Source organism: Schistocerca cancellata, chromosome 1, assembly GCF_023864275.1.
Source record: "Schistocerca cancellata isolate TAMUIC-IGC-003103 chromosome 1, iqSchCanc2.1, whole genome shotgun sequence".
Classification (NCBI taxonomy): Eukaryota; Metazoa; Arthropoda; class Insecta; order Orthoptera; family Acrididae; genus Schistocerca; species Schistocerca cancellata.
Genome location: NC_064626.1, coordinates 273119935 through 273141084, shown reverse-complemented (window position 1 = coordinate 273141084; position 21150 = coordinate 273119935). Strand labels below are relative to the sequence as shown.

General features: G+C 41.7%; 1 protein-coding gene across 1 annotated transcript in view; it reads left to right on the top strand.

Annotated features, from left to right (window-relative positions):
* Positions 1-4393: 4393 nt before the first annotated feature.
* The window catches only part of LOC126171053 (uncharacterized), a 542365-nt gene continuing 525608 nt past the window's right edge, over positions 4394-21150 (top strand). The window contains exon 1 of the mRNA XM_049920771.1: positions 4394-4451. The gene's annotated coding sequence lies outside the window, so the exon portion shown is untranslated. The remainder of the gene's footprint in view (positions 4452-21150) is intronic.

The following is a 21150-nucleotide window of genomic DNA, read 5'->3' as shown; positions in this document are numbered from 1 at the left end:
TTATGGCCTAATTTTTATGTTTCACATTTTTACAAGGTTTCAAGAAAGAGAAACCACACTTCACGACTGTAATAAGTTTGTCATCAGAAAAGAAAAGAAACTGAAGAAGACAAACTCTGGCTCAATAACGAATTCATTTGTTATGTTGGTATGGTGTGTGAACAAGTCTTTCGAATGTTCCGTTGGAACTATGTTACAGTCAAATATTAGAGATGCAGGCAATGGTTTGAAACAACGAAGCGTTCGAAACTGGTCACCATTAAAGATTATGTGAAACTGTGATGCAAAACTAAATAAAGTTCCCGGCCCACCGAAATGTTGCAGTCACACAAAAAATGCTGACATCTTATGGAGCAAACTGCAATAAATGCGGAAACACTAAAGCAAGTAACAAACTTCAATTACTTGGAATGCAATATATCACATGGAGACGACATTGATTTTCGATATTAGATAGACAATTTGAACTTAATGAATGGTAATATTAAATGAAACTGACAAAAGAAAGTAAGAAAAGAAGCACTTCTGAAATTTTATAAAACACTGTCGTTCCCAGTTGTACTGTATGGAAGCGAAACATGAATAGGCAACAACAAAAGAGGACTAATTAAGAATCCAAGCCTCGCGGGATTAGCTGAGCAGTCCATGGCGCTAGAGTCACGGACTGTGCGGCTGGTTCCGGCGGAGGTTTGAGTGCTCCCTCGGGCAAGGGTGTGTGTGTGTGTGTGTGTGTGTTTGTCCTTAGGATAATTTAGGTTAAGCAGTGCGTAAGCTTAGGTACTGATGACCTTAGTAGTTAAGTCCCATAAGATTCACACACATTTGAACATTTTAGAAACGAGGGTTGGAACTTAAATAGTGGCAACTATTTATTCCAACCGATACAAAAGAATAACTTGTTTGCAGCTGTTACTGTCCTTCAAAGTAGTCACAGCGTTGTATTGAACCCGTTGTCAGCGATGTGGAAGGCGTAGTATACTGTTAGCAGAGCCTGTTCTGTTGATGGTGCGAATGGAGCAGTCTACTGCCTGCCGAACCTCTGGATCAGTTCTGAAGCGAATGTCACGAAGTGGTTCCTTGATCTCCGGAATCAAATCAAAGTCACGAGGACTTAAGTCGTATTACTGTTCTTTTTTTGGAGCATCAACTGTGACCAGCTTTGCGAAAGAAGCGGCGACACTTTCTGCGCAACCCACCCATCATTTTGCACGATAATGCGCGGGCGCATACAGCGCAAGCTGAGTCTGCTCTGTTCGGTCGATGGGACTGGGAAGTAAAGTACTGTACCACCCACCATGCTCCCCGGACTTAAATGCTTGTGACTTTGATATGATTCCGAAGATGAAGGAACCACTTCGTGGCATTCGCTTCAGAACTGTTCCAGAAAAAAATAGTTCGAATGGCTCTGAGTACTATGGGACTTAACATCTATGGTCATCAGTCCCCGAGAACTTAGAACTACTTAAACCTAACTAATCTAAAGACATCACACACATCCATGCCCGAGGCAGGATTCGAACCTGCGACCGTAGCAGCAGCGCGACTCCGGACTGGAGCGCCTAGAACCGCTAAACTAAAGCGGCCGGAAACTGTTCCAGAGATTCGACAGGCAGTAGACCGCTCCATTCGCACCATCAACAGAACAGGCTCTGATAACGGTATACTACGCCTTCCATATCACTGGCAATGAGTTCTACACAACACTGGTGACTACTTTGAAGGACAGTAAGAGGTGGAAACATGTAACTCTTTTGTATCGGTTCTGAATAAATAGTTGCCACTATTTAAGTTCCAACCCTAGTATCACTTTACATATTCGTCAGACAGCTACTTTGAGGTCTCCTTCTCCCTCTCTTCTTAGTACTCATGAAAGGGCGCTTTTTCGCGGCACGGTATTCAAGTCTTAGTGTTATGTGTCCGTACTGTCTCAGCCTGAGTTCTGGGAGTTTTTCATTTATGCCTTATGAGAACGATTTAAAAACTACTGGTCCCAGCATTCTGCAGAAGTGATTGCAAAAATCAGTAACTGAAAACAAAAACAAAATATGAGTGTATAGCAATGAAATTTTAAATAAAGTCTCTTTTTCATGAAACTCGATCCAAGATGGCGAACATGGCCCAAAGAAAAAAAAAGCCGAAAAGTTGCAAACAACGGTTCATCTTAAATAAGTAAACGTCTACAGTTCCGATCGAAAATGTTGAGCGAGAAACTTGAAGGGCTGAAAAAGATCAATCGATTCCTTTTTTATAAGTATGGATTGCTTTCTTACGCTTCGTGATGTATCGAAAAAAGTTAAGGATCGGGTTCTCTTTAACTCATTAACATTCACGTGCGCCTACAACCGCTCGGCCACCGCGGCCGGCTGCTTGGACTATACCTCCGAATTCATCCTGCTATTTGTATTTCAATGTTACTCCTCGGGCCCATGTATGGCGCTTTCTTGATGCTTAGACTTCACTGTCAGACAATAGCCCTGGCCTTACAGCTATTTTGTAAATTTTGCCTTTGGTTTTTATGGTTTTTTAAAATTACAGATGGTTCAAATGAATCAGAGCACTATGGGACTTAACATCTGAGGTCAACAGTCCCCTAGAACTTAGAACTACACTACTGGGCATTAAAATTGCTACACCAAGAAGAAATGCAGATTCATTGGATAAATATACTACGACTGACATGTGATTACATTTTCACACAATTTGGGTGAATAGATCCTGAGAAATCAGTACCCAGAATACCACCTCTGGCCGTAGTAACGGCCTTGACACGCCTGGGCATTGAGTGAGAGCTTGGATGGCGTGTACATGTACAGCTGCCCATGCAGCTTCAACACGATACCACAGTTCATCAAGAGTAGTGACTGGCGTATTGTGACGAGCCAGTTGCTCGGCCACCATTGACCAGACGTTTTCAGTTGGTGATAGATCTGGAGAATGTGCTGACCAGAGCAGCAGTCGAACATTTTCTGTATCCAGAAAGGCCCCTCCGAAAAAATGACGTTTTGCCATTCGTGCACCCAGGTTCGTCGTTGAGTACACCATCACAGGCGCTCCTGTCTGTGATACAGCATCAAGGGTAACCGCAGCCATGGTCTCCGAGCTGATACTCCATGCTGCTGCAAACGTCTTCGAACTTTTAGTGCAGATGGTTTTTGTCTTGCAAACGTCCCCATCTGTTGACTCAGGGATCGAGACGTGGCTGCACGATCCGTTACATCCATGCGGATAAGATGTCTGTCATCTCGACTGCTAGTGATACGAGGCCTTTGGGATCCAGTACGGCGTTCCGTATTACTCTCCTGAACCCACCGATTCCATATTCTGCTAATAGTTATTGGATATCGACCAACGCGAGCAGCAATGTCGCGATACGATAAACCGCAATCGCGATAGGCTACAATCCGAACTTTATCAAAGTCGGAAACGTGATGGTACGCATTTCTCCTCCTTACACGAGGCATCACAACAACGGTTCACCAGGCAACGCCGGTCAACTGCTGTTTGTGTATGAGAAATCAGTTGGAAACTTTCCTCATGTCAGCACGTTGTAGGTGTCGCCACCAGCGCCAACTTTATGTGACTGCTCTGAAAAGCTAATCATTTGCACATCACAGCATCTTCTTCCTGTCGGTTAAATTTCGCGTCTGTAGCACGTCATCTTCGTGGTGTAGCTATTTTAATGGCCAGTAGTGTACTTAAACCTAAATAACCTAAGGACATCACACACATCCATGCCCGAGGCAGGATTGGAACCTGCGACGTAGCGGTCGCGCGGTTCCAGACTGAAGCGCCTAGAACCGCTCGGCCACACCGACCGGCTTTGAATTGCACAGAACCTCTGAAAGCATACGCCACTTCTTCCAACCAGATGTCATTCTTCGAGACGTCTGCTCCAAGTGATCCGTTGTCTGATATTACTAATCCCAGATACGTGAAATTTTTACGTCTTGAGAGTGTGACGTTTTGAAGCTTCATACAGTGACTAGGGTAAGTAAGGGCAATTTATGACAGGCATCATGAGCGTAGAAAGTGAATGTAGTGAATGCCCCAAAACCATGAATAATCTTACAGTTCACACTGGTTGCAAACAAGCCAGACATAGAAAGAGAGCACAACGCAGTCTCCGGCTGCTCTGTACTCGGCTGTAGGCTGTGAAAGGTATCGCAGGGCGGAAGGAGAGGGGAGGGTGTGTTGGGAAGCCTGACCGAGCCAACCCCGGGGGGTTCCCCAAACGGTATCGACTTTTTGGGTCATCCCGGGGGCTTCGAGCGTCGGCAGCGGATGGCGCGCTGGCCTGTCTGTCTGGCTGTGAGTGTGCTTAATTGTGTCCAGTGGTTCGGTAGCGCTGTGTAGGAGGGGACGCGGAGAGCCGCTTTGTACGCCAGTAGCAGGGACGGGCGAGCAGCAGCCGTCGCTCCGTCTGCAGACGGCGACCACTTTACTCATAACAGGTATGTGAAAGAGCTTCACTGTTACCTTCGTTAGGCTGGCGATCTGACTGGGTGACCTGGAAAACCGGGATTTCTCAGGGAAATTAAGTTCACTGAAATAATTCGGTAAATATCGGGGAATTCTGAAAGATTCAGAGAGTTCTGAGGGAGTGTGTGTAAGGAGGAGTAATATTCGTTGACAGAAAGAAATGAACTGAATCATTTTGCTACAAATCACTCCGAGATTCTGCTTCCGAAACAATCGGGTCTGAGGTCGAGTAGGGAGGTAAAGAAGTTAACTGAATTAATCTAATTAAATCATAGTTTACTTTTATCTAATAATAGTCTTCTTTGTTGCAATAAGTAACAGTTCACAATAAAGTAGATGTACCTAGGTGTTTCAGAAAAAGACAGACAACAAAAATAAATCGGGCACATATATTTGATATTTCAATAAGAGGGAGTTGTCTTTTACCAAAATCAAGGTAATTTCCAAGAATGATTGCCTATTGAAGTCGCGGGGTCCAATCGATAGATATCGATCATGCGACTCTGGTGGCGGGCGTTATGATCAATTGTTTGTGATCGTCATTCTTATCTGTTTTCCGTCGTTCCCTTAAGTTACCCACCTCCGCGAATTAAGGGCAAAAAGAGAATTGTTCCCATAGCGTACACATCACATGACCTTTCACATGACAACAACACTGACGACGAGTAAGTTAAGTCATCTCCTTTGTAATTACAAGTATTTTTGTAACGGTCTTCTTTTGTCATTGCTGCAGCGACCACCGTAAACATACTCATAACGCCCGCCACCAGAGTCACATGATCGATTTTGGATCGCATGTTCGATATGTATCGTTTGTACCCCGCGACATCAAGAGGCAATCGTTCTTGGAAATTACCAAAATCAATTTTAGTGTTTGTGAGCTAGTAACCTCCACAAAGCATGTGACCCGTGATACACACTGTAATTATTTGGGGACTATTTGAATTTTTTTTTGTCATTGTACACTTTGGGACTGTAGTGTCAATAAATGGTCAGTGTGTAGTTAGAGGTCATCTGTGATTCAATCACTGATTGTATTTTACTGTAGAAAACCTGGATCTGTAATAGAGTCAGCGAAAGGAGTTCCCTGACACTCGCAGTGAGCTTGAGGCAGCGGCTTCGCGCGCCCACGTCAACCAATCACTTAACGCGATTTTGTATACGTCTCTATGGCAGCACCTCACTGTTGTCGCGGCTCTATAGATGACAATTATTTTGTTTCTTCTGCCGCCGTTCGCGTTTCGCAGTTCAAAACTGACCATAGGGCGGCCATCTGTCAGGGAACTTCTGTTGTTGACTCTACTGTAGGACATAAATGTTTTATCTGTGTCTTCCACCGAACAAAATGTAATGAAGTGCTTAGTGAAGTATGTCATTCTTTGTGCTTAGTGGAGAACAAGGTGACACCCGAAACTTTAAAGTTACGAAACAGCGTATTTCTCACAGAAAATTATGGTTCATATTTACTCTGTACATGAATAGTTCTTGACTACAGGATTAACTACAGATAACATCCATAAATAGGTTATGTTACTTAGTTTGAAGGTTTATAACAATGAACCGAGCGAGGACAAAGTTGAATATAGTCAGTGTGCTAGACTAGGCCAAAAGTGCTGGAGAGATTACGTCGATAATTATTCTAGACTTTGTTAGCAGCCTGCAGTGAATATAAGATACATCGGCGAGATATCTCACTGAATGTCCTGAATATAACATTTTAGTTCTGTATAAGTACGAGATGGCAATAGAAACAAATTTGTAGTTTAGTCTGTTTTATAGCAAACATTGCTATCGACAAACCACAGGGAATTCATCTGTTGTTAACATTTATATCCTTAAAAGCATTTCGTTCCTCTAAAGGTACGTAATTTCTGCTATACACGCTGAAGTTCCTACAGTGTTGGAGTTCTTGTGCTCTCGATTTATTTAAAAATAAAACACTTTTCAGCTAGCCGGTAGTCCTACCCCATTGCTCTAAAAATGCACAATACATTTCTCTCTTATTAAATGCATCCTTTCGATGGGATCCAAGGTTTTCTTCCCACCTACCATTCTTGTTACAATGTTGCAGCACTTATTTCATCTGTATGGGTTAACGCCAGTACCAGTCCAGTAATGGAAATGTGCATTTTCCGTATCCCTGCTCGGTTCTCCAGCAAATTAACATGATTCATTGTACGTACTGGATTTCCGATCCTGCTGTCACTCTTTCCAGACGTCTTTGCACGCCACTACTTTTGAGTGTAATGCAAACCAGAAGCTATCAAAAACAGTTGCCTGAGCTTGGAATATGGGAAGCCTCAGCCATCAACCTACTTATAACACTTCTTTTGGAAGATAACCTGTGTTGATATTCGTGAAAAATATTTCGTTCGATCTCCTAATGACTCGAAAATTTCTAAGTCATTCAAAAGCAAGTTTTGTCGAATGTAGCACAATAGTTTTGTTGTCCTAATTTCCGTGAACTCAGAACAGTAATTAATTTAATATCAGTGTGAAACCATTACCATTTTAATGTGTAAAGTATAGGGAAGTTTAAATGAAAGGACTATTAAAAGTCCCTTTAATAATGGTCATCTACTTAGTTTAAACGCTGTAGCAAATAGACCACTCCTCAGACGTGAATTCTGCAAACTATCTTCAAGTAATAGCAAACCAACGGAAAAGTGCTCATACGGGAGCACAGAAAAGGCTAATATTACCCTGTTTTAAAAGACCCTGACTGAAACGTGGGGCACCAACTGCCTTAGTCTGTCTACCTCAACACCCAGAAACCGATAACGGATAAAGACTTTTGAGAACGGAAGATGGCACTTCTAGATAAATGCCTGTAGAATATACCGTTAAAAATTGTACAATTAGCTGCGGTTATTTAGATTTGACTTCACTACGGATTTTACGTTTTCACGTTTAGTATTTTGAGTATAGAAGTAGGGTAACATTGAACCTCTATCTCGGAAACGGATAAAGATACCAAGAAAAACGTTCAAGGGTTTTTGAGATAGGAATCTCAGGAATGTATCGTAAGTAATTCAGCCATTCATTTGCTATGTATAGCCGTCTTGGAATCCGCGGCTCTATTTTGGTACCGAGAAACCATATTTTTTGGGTTTTCTCAGGAAGCGATCATGAACTAAATGATGCCTCCATAAGCCCATTGAAGCGCGCCATAGAGTACATATAATGCAAAAATAACCAACGTATTTACTGCATTTGCCAAATCTGGAGGAAGTGTGTTATATTCAAACTTTGACCCTGTACAGTATACAAATGGTCTCTAGCCCAAGGGCTATCCAAAACACTTGGACCAACCTTTCTGTTACCAATAGAATCCGAGGTATGAGCTCCGGAAAAATCCCATTTTTATGCGCGGAGTTTTGGAACGTGCATACCGATGTCGCACACCCGAGATATTATGTTTACTACTTTATAACTGAATGCAATATTGAAGGTGCGTATGTTGTCGGTTCCCACCCGATGCCTCGATTCCATTCTTGAGCGCAATGCTCGTACTTCTGCACTCTCCACCTTCGCTCTTAGCATATGCATAAGATGTCGAAATATTGTTTGGAAAAATATCATTAAGCTGTTGGAATTCGAAAACACACCATCAGTTAATCACGCCGAGAAAAACATACAAATATTAGGCACATTGTAAATAACAGTCTACATTCTGAGACTTTTTTTTGTAGTTTAAATGTCTTCTACCAATACTGCTAGGATGACAGTTACAGGTACATCATTGCATGCTGCTTCATCTCGGTGTAAGAGTTCACCAGTCCCGGCGGCTGGCGAGTGACGGAATGCCAGTCTCGCGGTAACATATAACCAGATGTTTTCGGTGGGTAAGAGACCTGGAGAACATGAGTGCCAAGGCAACAGTCAGTCGAACACCCTGTGTACTGAGATATGTCAAGACAGAAAGGAACACATACGGTCTATTACGGTCTTGTTGAAAGATAACGTCATGAAGATCTCGAAGATAGGGCACAGCCACTGAACATAACACATCAGAAGTGTAGCCGCTGTTGTCCGAACTATCGGCTACGCGAAGCAGAGGTGATCGTGTTGTTAAGACAATGACGGCCCATACAGTCATGCGTGGAACTGGGCCCATATGACGACGACGAATGCGTCTTGGCAACGCTTGTTGTCTTCGGGACCCACACACATTGCCGGCCGGTGTGGCCGTGCGGTTAGAGGCGCTTCAGTCTGCAACCGCGTGACCGCTACGGTCGCAGGTTCGAATCCTGCCTCGGGCATGGATGTGTGTGATGTCCTTAGGTTAGTTAGGTTTAATTAGTTCTAAGTTCTAGGCGACTGATGACCTCAGAAGTTAAGTCGCATAGTGCTCAGAGCCATTTGAACCCACACACATTCAGAGACGTCCATTCGGTTGTTGTGAAGAGAACTGGGACTCGTCTGAAAAGACGATGTGGTACAACTGCACCACGGTTGAGGCGCCTCCGTCTTCTGCCGTGTCAAGGAAAGCCGCAGCAAAAGTCGTCGTGCTGGCAGTTCGTGGTGCTCCTTACGTCGTCGCACTGACCGTGTGGATACTTGTCGTGCTGCAAAGAAGCCGGTTAACTGACCAAAGGCATTTGACATAATTGCACCCTCTCACACGATCGAAGAAACAAAATTTCTTCTCGACCGCTAGTTCGGTAAGACTTGGGATCTTCCATGGCGTTTAGTGTAGCTCTTCTGAACCGGCAGATTCCATATCCGCTTGATAGTAATGGAATCCCGACAAACATCAACATCAATATCGCGGATCGAAAAACACGTTCCAGCACGGTCTAGTAAAAGTTTCTCCTTCTCACACAAGATAATGCTACCACTAAAACGGGGGGGACAAAACGCGGAACATTTGTGGAAAAAACTATTACGGATGACGACATTTGGTGCTATCGAGACGAACCTACCCCAAAAACAATAAAGTGCAGAAATTCGCCTGAAGGGTCAGCGATCTGGTGACTTAACCGACATCCAATCGAATCTGCCGTGCGAGTTGGATAACATCTTCTAAGATGGCTTTTTCTGATCTCTCATGTTGTATGAGCGTCCTGATGTTTTGTACTCGAGCGGAGCAAGACTACATAGAACATCTGAAGCATTATAATTCTCATTTTAACTCTCCTCTAATTTTTTTTAATCTAGCCTCGAAATTTTTCGGACTGACGGATTATGATCACTTGCTTGTAAAGCCCCAGTAGTTGCGGTCTTCATTCCGAAGACTGGTTTGATGCAGCTCTCCATTCTGCTGTACTCTGTGCGAGTCTCTTCATCTGCGAATAACTACTGCAGCCTACTCCCTTTTGAATCTGCTAACTGTATTGATGTTTTGGTCTCCCTCTATGATTTTTACGTCCCCACTCTTCCCTGCAACACTAAATTGGCGATCCCTTGATGTCTCAGAATGTATCCTACCAACCAATCAGTTGTGCCACAAATTTCTTGTCTACACAATATTATCCAGTACCCCCATATTAGTTATGTGATCTACCCATATAATCTTCAACATTCTTCTGTAGCACCACATTTCTATTCTCTTCTTGTCTAAACTGTTTATTGTCCATGCTTCACTTCCATTCGTGGCTACAATCCAGACAAATACTTTCGGAAAAGACTTCCTAACAATTAAATCTACATTGGATGCTAATAAATTTCTCTTCTTCAAAAATTATTTTCTTGCTATTGCCAGTCTACATTTTATATCCTCTCTACTTCGGCCATCATTAGTTATGTTGCTGCCCAAATAGCAAAACTCATCTACCACTTTAAGTGTCTCGTTTGCTAATCTTGTTTTGCTTTTGTTGATTTTCATCTTACATCTTCCTTTCAAAACAATATGTCCATTCCATTCAACAGTTCTTCCAAGTCCTTTGTTGTCTCTGACTGAATTACATTGTCATCGGCAAATCTCAAAGTTTTTATTTCTTTTTCCTGAACTTTAATTCCTACTACAAACCTTTCTTTGGTTTCTTTTACTGTTTATTCAAAGTACAGCTTGGGTAAGATTGGAGATAGGCTACAACCCTGTCTCACTTCCTTCTCAACTACTGATTCCCTTTCATTTCCCTCGACTCTTGTAACTGCCGTCTGGTTTATGTACAAATAGCGTTTCACTCCCTGTATTTTACCTCTGCTGCCTTGAGGGTTTCAAAGAGAGTATTCCAGTCAACATTGTCAAAAGCTTTCTCCAAGTCTACAGGTGCTATAAACGTATGCTTGCCTTTTCGTAACCTATCTTCTAAGATAAGTCTTTGGGTCAGTATTGCCTCGCGTATTCCTACACTTCTCCAGTGTCCAAACTGATCTTCCCCGAGGTCGGCTTCTAGCAGTTTTTCCATTCTTCTGTATACATTTCGTGTTAGTATTTTGCAAAAATGACTTATTAAACTGATTGTTTGGTAATTTTCATACCTGTCAGCAACTGCTGTCTTTGGAATCGGAGTTACTACAGTCTTCTTGAAGTTTGAGGGTAGCTCGCTTGTCTCATACATCTTGCACACCAAATCGACGAGTTTTGTCATGGCTGTCTCTCCCAAGGCTTTCAGTAGTTCTAATAGAATACCGGCTACTCCTGGGGCCTTGTTTCCACTTAGATCTTTCAGGGCTCTGCCAAATTCTTCTCTTAGTATCATGTCTCCCGTCTCATTTTATCTAAGTCCACTTCCCTATCCAAAATATTGCCTTCAGCAACATTTCCCTTGTATAGACTCTCTATACAGGGTGTTTCAAAAGTGATGGTCAATATTCAGTGATATGACAGGAATGATCATTCGAAACAAACATGGGCCCTAAAATGCATACCTTAAGAGCTAAGAGATATTCTTGATCTTCAATATTGTGAAACAAATCTCTTCTAATGCTTGCTCTCTGCTTTCCACATTTTGGGAAGTGGTAATATGGACCAAAACAAGAAAAAAATGTCAAGTAAACGTGTGCTCTAAAATACATACCTTAAAAATTATGAGCACTTGTTCATTAGAAGAGTTGTTCCAAAGTACCAAAGATGAACAGGTGCTCATAGCAGTTAAGATATGCATTTTAGAGCACATGTTTACTCGTCATTTTTCTATTGTTTTGGTCCATACTACCACTTCCCAAAACATGGAAAGCAAAGAGTTTGCTTCACAGTATCGAAGATCAGGAACTGCTCATTGCTCTTAAGATATGCGTTTTAGAGCCCATGTTTGCTTGGCTTTTCTGTTTCGAATGATCATTCCTGATCATCTCTGAATATTGACCATCACTTCTGAAACACTCTGTATACTCCTTCCAAGTTTGAGCTTTGCTTCTCTTTTCTCCAAAGACCTATTTAATTTCCCTGTAGGTGGTATGTACCCTCCACCGACTGAAATATGCTTCTAAATACTTGCCTTTGTCCTCTAGCCTTTCCTGCTTAGCCGTTTTGCACTTCTTGTCAATCTCATTCTTTAAACGTTTGCATTTCCTTTCGCCTGTTTCACTTGCTGTATTTTTATATTTTCTCCTTTTCTCAATTAAATTCAATATCTCTTGTCTTATACCAGTATTTCTACTAGTTCTTGTCCTTTTACCTATTTGATCCTCTGCTGCCTTCACTATTTCATCTCTTAAAGCTAACCATTTGTCTTCTACTGTATTCTTTTCCCCCCTTCTCGTCAATCGTTACCTAATGCTATATCTGAAACTCTTAGCAGATGCTTCGTACATTATACAGATATAACTAAGTTCTAATACGAGCGGTTTTCTCTAGCTTATTGTACAAAGCAAATGCGCAAACAACTCAGGCAGCAACCAGTGACCATCACAACGCCATTAAAAGACTGTTTAACAATGAACGTCGTTAAGAAGAAAGGAACAAATAAAATTCAGAATACCAAACAAACTCGGATGATGATTGCAGTGGTGCTGTGATTTCCCTTCAATGATCCTTCGTATAACATCCATTTCCGACTCGGGAGCTGGTGTCGAGAAACACCTTGTCGAGCAGTGATGCAATGTGGCTATATGTGCACTTGAAAAAGCGGCCGTTAGTACTGGAACGCAACTTACAACCGGTCATAAGGCTGGCGTGACCGGGCGTACATTGAATGGCTCCCACCAACGTACCGACTTCCGTACACAAGTGAGTGCGGCAGCGCTCTCGCTAACTTCAGCAGCTAAGGAACAGCAGCCACAGTACGAGAGCAGCGGGTGCGGTTTCGTCTTATACAGTATACCAAGTCACTGCCCACAGAGGCTACACGATTGAGTATAACTACCGAAGCGCTACCCTGCGCCTGCTAAGAGTACAGTCGTTGACTCGCAGTGGTTCACTTATCACAAACAAACAACTTTCAGATGTGGTTTCTGTCGTGTCACCGCCAGACACCACACTTGCTAGGTGGTAGCTTTAAATCGGCCGCGGTCCGTTAGTGCATGTCGGACCCGCGTGTCGCCACTGTCAGTAATTGCAGACCGAGCGCCACCACACGGCAGGTCTAGAGAGACGTACTAGCACTCGCCCCAGTTGTACGGACGACTTTGCTAGCGACTACACTGACGAAGCCTTTCTCTCATTTGCCGAGAGATAGTTAGAATAGCCTTCAGCTAAGTCCATGGCTACGACCTAGCAAGGCGCCATTAACCATTTCTATAGAGAGTCTCACTTGTATATCAAGAATGCTGTACACGAATGATGGATTAAAAGTTAAGTATTTCAGCAGCTACGTACTTTTCTTTATAGCATTCATTAAGTATCCTGTTCCAGACCTCACGACCGTCTGCGTTAGATTATAGCGTGCATTTCGGCCTCCTCTATCTACAAGGTGTTGGCACATTTGCCAACACATCAGTTTCTGAGTGGGAAACTCGCTGCGTAATCTTTCTGTCTATACAGAGTGTAGGCGGTGTTGCTCTTACCTACTTCTGGCGGTTGCGCTGAAATGATAATGATCTGCATATCCAAGCTTACCTACTGCATGCCAATTTGACGTTTCTTGCAATTTCTCTTCATGATGTGGAGGTTCGATGCCTATATAGCAGAACGTGGATAAAAATTGTTCGAATGGGCACAAGTGGTTGACTTATTCGTTAAGGCTTTGAATTATACTCTAGGAAAAGTTACGTAAACTACCATCCGCTTTGCTGCTGCAACCAACATAACACCAAAAATCAATTTTTAGTATGTGTCGTAGCGTGCGCTGATGTGAAACTCCCTGACAGATTAAATCTGTGTACAGCCCGAAATCTTGTCTTTCGTGAGGAGTGTTTCTATCAATTGAGCTGTTATCACGCAACACTCACAAGTGTAATTCCTGATTTTGAGTTTTTTAGCTGGGAGGATGTATCGTGAGTCGTTATTGTATAGCTCAGTCGGTAGGATGGTTTGAGGGTGTATGGCACATAATTTTACCTACCAGACAATCCTAATTCATCGAGTTATCAAGAAAAATTATTGTAGATGTGATGTTATCGAAATATTATTTTTTTAGTGTCATTAACTAAAGTAAAAAGTGAAGATTATCTGCTTTCACAATATTTACTGAGTAGTGTGTTTTACAAACAACCACAAAATCTTGACTTGTACCGAACGAAATAACAATCGTCGGCGCAGTGCTCGGTTCTTAGGTTACTTCTGGAGGAGTCCGAGTCGATACAACATATACACAATACCAGATCACTTTATTATAACTTGAACAAGGTGAAATCTTAACTTTGAAAAAATCCATGTCCACAGGAATGTCATATTATTTTTATCACTGGCACTGAACACTTAAGGTATCTTAATTACAGAATGTACGTATAGTCACCTCGGCTGCATAAAATTGTTGACAAATTGACCATGGTTTCGACAGCTCTAAGGCGGTCTTCATCAGAATAAAAATTACATAGGATTACCTAGAAAATACAATGACATGGCTCAAAAATGCAGTATAATTGCAAAATTTTGTACATGGCTGCACGTTCAGAGACCGTGAATAGTTACAATTAACAGAAAACAGCCCTCGGTCACTACTTTTTAACGAATTAACCGGGTTTCAACGCTGTTAGGGGAGTCTTCCTCAGAATTTAAACCAAAGAATGGTCTGTAACATGGTCATAATTCTGTCACCATGTTATAGACCACTCTTTGGTTTAAATTCTGAGGAAGACTCCCCTAGCAGCGTTGAAACCCGGTTAATTCGTTAAAAATTAATGACCGAGGGCTGTTTTCTTTTAATTGTGACAGTATAATTAATAGGATTACGTCCATATACTGTACAAGCAGTGTACTTACATGTATAGACAATTTAACATTACAGGCAATAACAGTAATCACTGCATGATAATTACAACATACCGTAACGGTCATAAAATGAATTATAGTTCAAATGTACATAAAAATGTGAAACTCGAAAGGAAAACGATGTTTAAGTGTCTACATTGAGGAGAATATCGCCATTCAGACCATTTTAAATTAGCGGCTCTATACCTCGAAAAAAAGTTTTTGTTGCGTAATTGCAACTGTTCGTTAAGAATGAGACCGTCCTTGAGAGATTTGTGTTTGAAAATCTCTAGTTCTTCTAAGATGTTAAGCCTAAATACTTTTTTTCCGAGTGCAAGATCTGGACGTCTTTACAGTGCCTCAGATGTTCTTGTCTGTAATTCGATCACTTCTTGCTAGAAGCCGCGAAACTGTTTCGTGTCCAACTCGTGGCTGCCTTGGCCTGTTAGCCGTCTAGTGTGGTTTGATGCAATTGTTTGGCTCTAAGCGACCTCGTGACTGTCATTGCATTTGGATGGAACATTTTATTCCATTTGACAAACATGCTACATTTTTTACAGTTTAAGTTATATTCTTGTGACTTTTTCAATTTGATAAGCACTTTTTTGCACAGATATTTTTCACCTATGGTGTTATTACATGTAAGTACACTGCTTGTACAGTATATGGAAGTAATACTATTAATTATATTGTATTATTGATCCATGTAATTTATTCTGACGAAGAGCCGGCCGGAGTGGCCGTGCGTTTCTAGGCGCTACAGTCTGGAACCGCGTGACCGCTACGGTCGCAGGTTCGAATCCTGCCTCGGGCATGGATGTGTGTGATGTCCTTAGGTTAGTTAGGTTTAAGTAGTTCTAAGTTCTAGGGGACTGATGACCACAGCAGTTAAGTCCCATAGTGCTCAGAGCCATTTGAACCATATTCTGACGAAGACCGCCTTGGAGCTGTCGAAACCATGGCCAGTTTGACAACAATTTTATGCAGCCGAGGTGACTATGTAAGTGGGCTGCTTCTGTGTTGGCAGCGCTGTGTAGCGCTTTGCATTGGATCTCTGACTGCGCTTTCTCTGTAGGAGACTCTGTGGCTGGTTGGACTCGTTGTTGGGAGTTAATCGCCAGTAGTAGTGTTGGGCAGTTGGAAGTTAGTCGCCAGCAGTGATGAAAGTACTGTTGGGCAGTTGGAGGTGAACAGCCAGCAGTGATGGATACTAAATGTGAGAAGTTAGCATTGATGGAGGGTAGAGGTCTGAAGCGTTAGCGTAGGCTAACGATCTGTACATCTTAGACTTGGAAATTGAATATTATTCATGATTATATACCTTTGTACTAGATGTCAATGACGATTTACATTCGTGTCTGAACTGGATGTCACATTATTAAGGTAAAAAAAAACATTATTTGGTTTGCAACAAAATGTTTCCTTTGCTTACCACATGCCTATTAGTAGTTAGTGGCTTCAGTAATTAGAATCTCATTTAGCTGGCAGTATTGACTTTCAATTTCTTGCAGTAGTTTGCGTTATGAAGATTTTTGAGGTAAGTGCTTAATGAAATGTTAGGTTATTGTCAGGATTGCTTCTTATTCAGGACCATTCTTTTGTATTAATTATTTGAAGTCAGGTCGTATTTTTTTTTTTTTTTTTTGAGCAATCATATTGCGTTGTGCTAGAATATTGTGGGTCAGTGTTGACTTGATAAGAAAAACTAAAGAGAAAGTAGGCCCAGTACGTTCAGTTTTATTCAGCTGTTTCAGAGTCAAATAACGTAAAAGTTTCATCTTCTCAGTCATTCAGCAATTTAAGTACAGATTCACACATTTAAATACAGAAGTTTCAACTATACGTCCATTCTGTAATTACGTTAACGCACGATTGCTGGACTTCAGCCTATAGCAATGTACAAAATTTCAACTTAATGTATCACTTTGCGCAGTATAAGATAGTAGTTTCTGCTCTGAGTGTACAAAAAAAAAAAAAATGGTTCAAATGGCTCTGAGCACTATGGGACTTAACTTCTAAGGTCATCAGTCCCCTAGAACTTAGAACTACCTAAACCTAACTAACCTAAGGACATCACACACATCCATGCCCGAGGCAGGATTCGAACCTGCGCCGTAGCAGTCGCGCGGTTCCGGACTGAAGCGCCTAGAACAGTTCGGCCACCGCGGCCGGCTCTCAGTGTACATTTGACCATAATTTTTACTACGTAGTTACTGTCTATCGCAGCTGTCGCACTGCTGGCTATAGTGAGACGATGCTCTCGTCTTCGGCAATGATTGCAGATTGGTGTGAGCGGCACCCTGTTCTGACGTAAGCAAGGATGTTGCAGCGGTAGCGTATGGAAACTCTTGAGGACGTGTCTACGCCGATGTCCCTCATTCATCGTTGCGTTGCTAACATGCCTAAGAAAATTAAGTACCTACAGTCGTCGGCTGAGTGCATAAATACAACACAATTAGCGCGAACCTGTTACAGGCTACTAAGCGATTTCAACACCAGTTCGTAAGGAACGTATATCCATTAGCAACCGCGATGAGCACATTTTCGCGAAATATGTGACAGCAGTTATTTTCATTCAGTAGTGAATAATGAGCGTCCCGAAGTCTCGCGCTGTTGTGTGTGGAAACCGGCGGCGTTTGCGTTAATGCTGAGAGAAGTGCCGGAGATGAGCGCAGGAAACAATTTCCGACAGCCCAGGTTGCGAATGCGCAGGCGTAATGACAACTTAAATGGCTTTAAGGAGTTATTTTCCGCTGAACACAGAGGTAATTGCAATGCAACACGACAGTAGGATCTACGATCTGCTGCATGTAGTTGCTAATTAGAGGAGCTCCATAGGAAACCATCAACTTATCGGGCGAACAAACCTGTTTCCGTATGTCACTAGGACACGTCTAAATTTAGCTTCTTTGACACTTTCAAATTCTAAATGTGGCAGGGGTAAAATACAGAGAGCGAAATGCTATTTACAATTTGCACAGAAACCAGATGGCCGTTATAAGAGTCGAGGGGCATGAAAGGGAAGCAGTGGTTGAGAAGGGAGTGAGACAGGGTTGTGGCCTCTCCCCGATGTTATTCAATCTGTATATTGAGCAAGCAGTAAAGGAAACAAAAGAAAAATTTGGAGTAGATATTAAAATCCAGGGAGAAGAAATAAAAACTTTGAGGTTCGCCGATGACATTGTAATACTGTCAGAGACAGCAAAGGACTTGGAAGAGCAGTTGAACAGAATGGGCAGTGTCTTGAAAGGAGGATATAAGATGAACATCAACAAAAGAAAAACGAGGATAATGGAATGTAGTCGAATTAAATCGGGTGATGCTGAGGGAATTAGATTAGGAAATGAGACGCTTAAAGTAGTAAAGGAGTTTTGCTATTTGGGGAGCAAAATAACTGATGATGGTCGAAGTAGAGAGGATATAAAATGTAGACTGGCAATGGCAAGGAAAGCGTTTCTGAAGAAGAGAAATTTGTTAACATCGAGTATAGATTTAAGTGTCAGGAAGTCATTTCTGAAAGTATTTGTATGGAGTGTAGCCATGTATGGAAGTGAAACATGGACAATAAATAGTTTGGACAAGAAGAGAATAGAAGCTTTCGAAATGTGGTGCTACAGAAGAATGTTGAAGATTAGGTGGGTAGATCACGTAACTAATGAGGAGGTATTGAATAGGATTGGGGAGAAGAGGAGTTTGTGGCACTACTTGACTAGAAGAAGGGATCGGTTGGTAGGACATGTCCTGAGGCATCAAGGGATCACAAATTTAGCATTGGAGGGCAGTGTGGAGGGTAAAAATCGTAGAGGGAGACCAAGAGATGAATACACTAAGCAGATTCAGAAGGATGTAGGTTGCAGTAGATACTCAAAGATGAAGGAGCTTGCACAGGATAGATTAGCATGGAGAGCTGCATCAAACCAGTCTCAAGACCACAACAACAACAACGAAGTTCTCGTCGCTCCTAAGCAAATACCTCGCGATGTTCTGTTATGAAATCTGCATCTTCTGTAATGTTAAGGTCACAAATATGTCGAAAGTAGCGAAAATATTGAAATCTCGTTTTTATTTACAGCTGTGCTAATTTTAAACAAACACAAAACCGCCCACTTTCCGGAAACCTGGAACAGCTATCGGAGATACCTTCGTTAACTGCAGGGGAGATTGAAGTCAAGATTGTTGTTGTTGTCGTTGTCAGTTCAGAGATTGAAGTGATGCAGTTCTCCAGGCTAGTCTATCATGTGTAAGACTCATCTTTGCATAAATACTGCAACCTACATTCATTTGAGCCTACATACTGTATTCAAGTCTTAGTCTCTCTCCAGAATTTTTACCCTCACACTTCTTTCAATCACCAGACACAATTCCTTGATGCCTCAGACTGTGTGTCTATAAATTGTTCTGTCTTTAGTTAAGTTCTCCAAATCTTGCTTTCTCAACCAGTCCGACTCAGGAAATCCTCGTTAATTATTCGAGCTGTCCATCTGTATTCAACGTTCTTCCATAACACATTTCTAAAGCTATCCTCTTATCGTCTGAACTGTTTATCGTACACATTTCATTTCCACACTCTAGACAAATGTTTTCAGAAAACATTTCGTAACATTTAAATTTATAGAGTGAAACGTCCCCTTTGAACAATTTTACATGTGAAACGTCCACTTAGAACAATTATACAAGCCTGTGCTTAACCTGACACACAATATTATTTAGCGCAACGCAATCTGACTTTCAATAACCCCTACAAAACAATGGCCCTGACTAACTTTAACCTATACCTTTTACAAATCACTTACCTCACAAAAATCTTCGCCACTCAAGCTACTGCAAAACAGCGAGCGCCACTACTGCCAGCTGAATAAAAGATTCAAACCACTGAAGGTACTAACTACTGATAGGGATAGTTAGCAAATAAAAGATATTAATAGAGAACAAACAATGTATTTACCTTAATATTCATAATTGACATTCAGTCTTACAGATTATCAAAACTCCGCCATCTCTCTCCCCACGTCCACCACTGCTGGCGGCTCACCTCCAACTGCCCAGCGCTACGCGCTGTTCGCATCCAGCTATAGCAGTTCATGACAACAATGGCAGACAACAACAATGCAAACTAGCCACATACTGCACACAGCACAGCCACAGAGAGCGCTACGTAACGTTGCCAATAAGAAAACATAAACATCAAACTTACATAAAGAAAACATAAACAGCCTACTTACATAGAGAAAACATAAACAGCCTACTTACATAGCCCCCATGCTCCCCACAAAAAATTTTACAAAATGTTTTTGGCCAGTGGCCAATACAGATTTGATAAAATTTTTCATAATTACAATAACAAAGATATCCAATGCACACACTTATTGATACAATGTTGGTCAACAGCTAATATTGTTTCACAGTCAATAAAGACAGTCCTGATCATTCATCATAAGAGTAAACCTGCACTTTGTTTGCTCAAAGTCTGAGCAGTAAAATACAATGCACACGGAAGTAGTGGATTTCCATGCAGTCTTGAAGAAGTAGTATTGTCCTTACAACGGTAAGATAGTGCTGACTCTTGACATGCTGACATGTAATGGGCCACAACAGAGCAAACCCACAGCAGAGTCAGTCGACGTGTTGAAGAATATTGGTAGGTAGGTCATCACAGAGCAGACCCACTGCAGTCCTGGTAGAGAGTATTGGTGGGCCACCAGAGGTGCAGACCCACTGTAGTCCTTGTAGAAAGTGGTATTGGTGGGCCTCCAGAGATGCAGACCCACTGTTGTCCTTGTAGAGAGTATTGGTGGGCCACCAGAGGTGTAGACCCACTGTAGTCCTTGTAGAGATGGCCAGCAGCCATCTGTTGCGACTGTGCAGGTGCACAATCACCATTGAAGAGTCTTGCGGATAATAGAGCAAGTCCATAACCACCACTTGTGCACTCACAAAGTTTTTGGAATTGTCCTTAGAACCAGAAATGCTGTTATCCAGTCCCTTGCTGAGTTATTAACACACGTGCAAACACTAACAGTCCCTACTTCTCACATATTGTCCATATACTATGACCAACAGAAACGTGTGCAGTGAAATGGAACTTACAAGTTACTTGATGAACTGCTGTCAATTACAATTTTATAACGTAAGAATACAATTACAAAGGTACAAAATACATCATTAAAAACATAACAATACAGATAACATTTGTAGTACAGGCTTTACAAAAGAATAGAAATAAACATATACATCAGTGTTACAAGAATTGTGACATGAGTACAAAAATAAAAGATCAGAATCACTTTTAAAAATTCAACTTCACACATGAGCATGAAAACAACACAGAATAAATAATGTATAAGCATCTTTACAAAGAAAATAACAGAGTATTAGAAAAATTCTACAGCATAGCTCTCATCAGCTAAACACATAAAGACAGGAAAAACACAAAT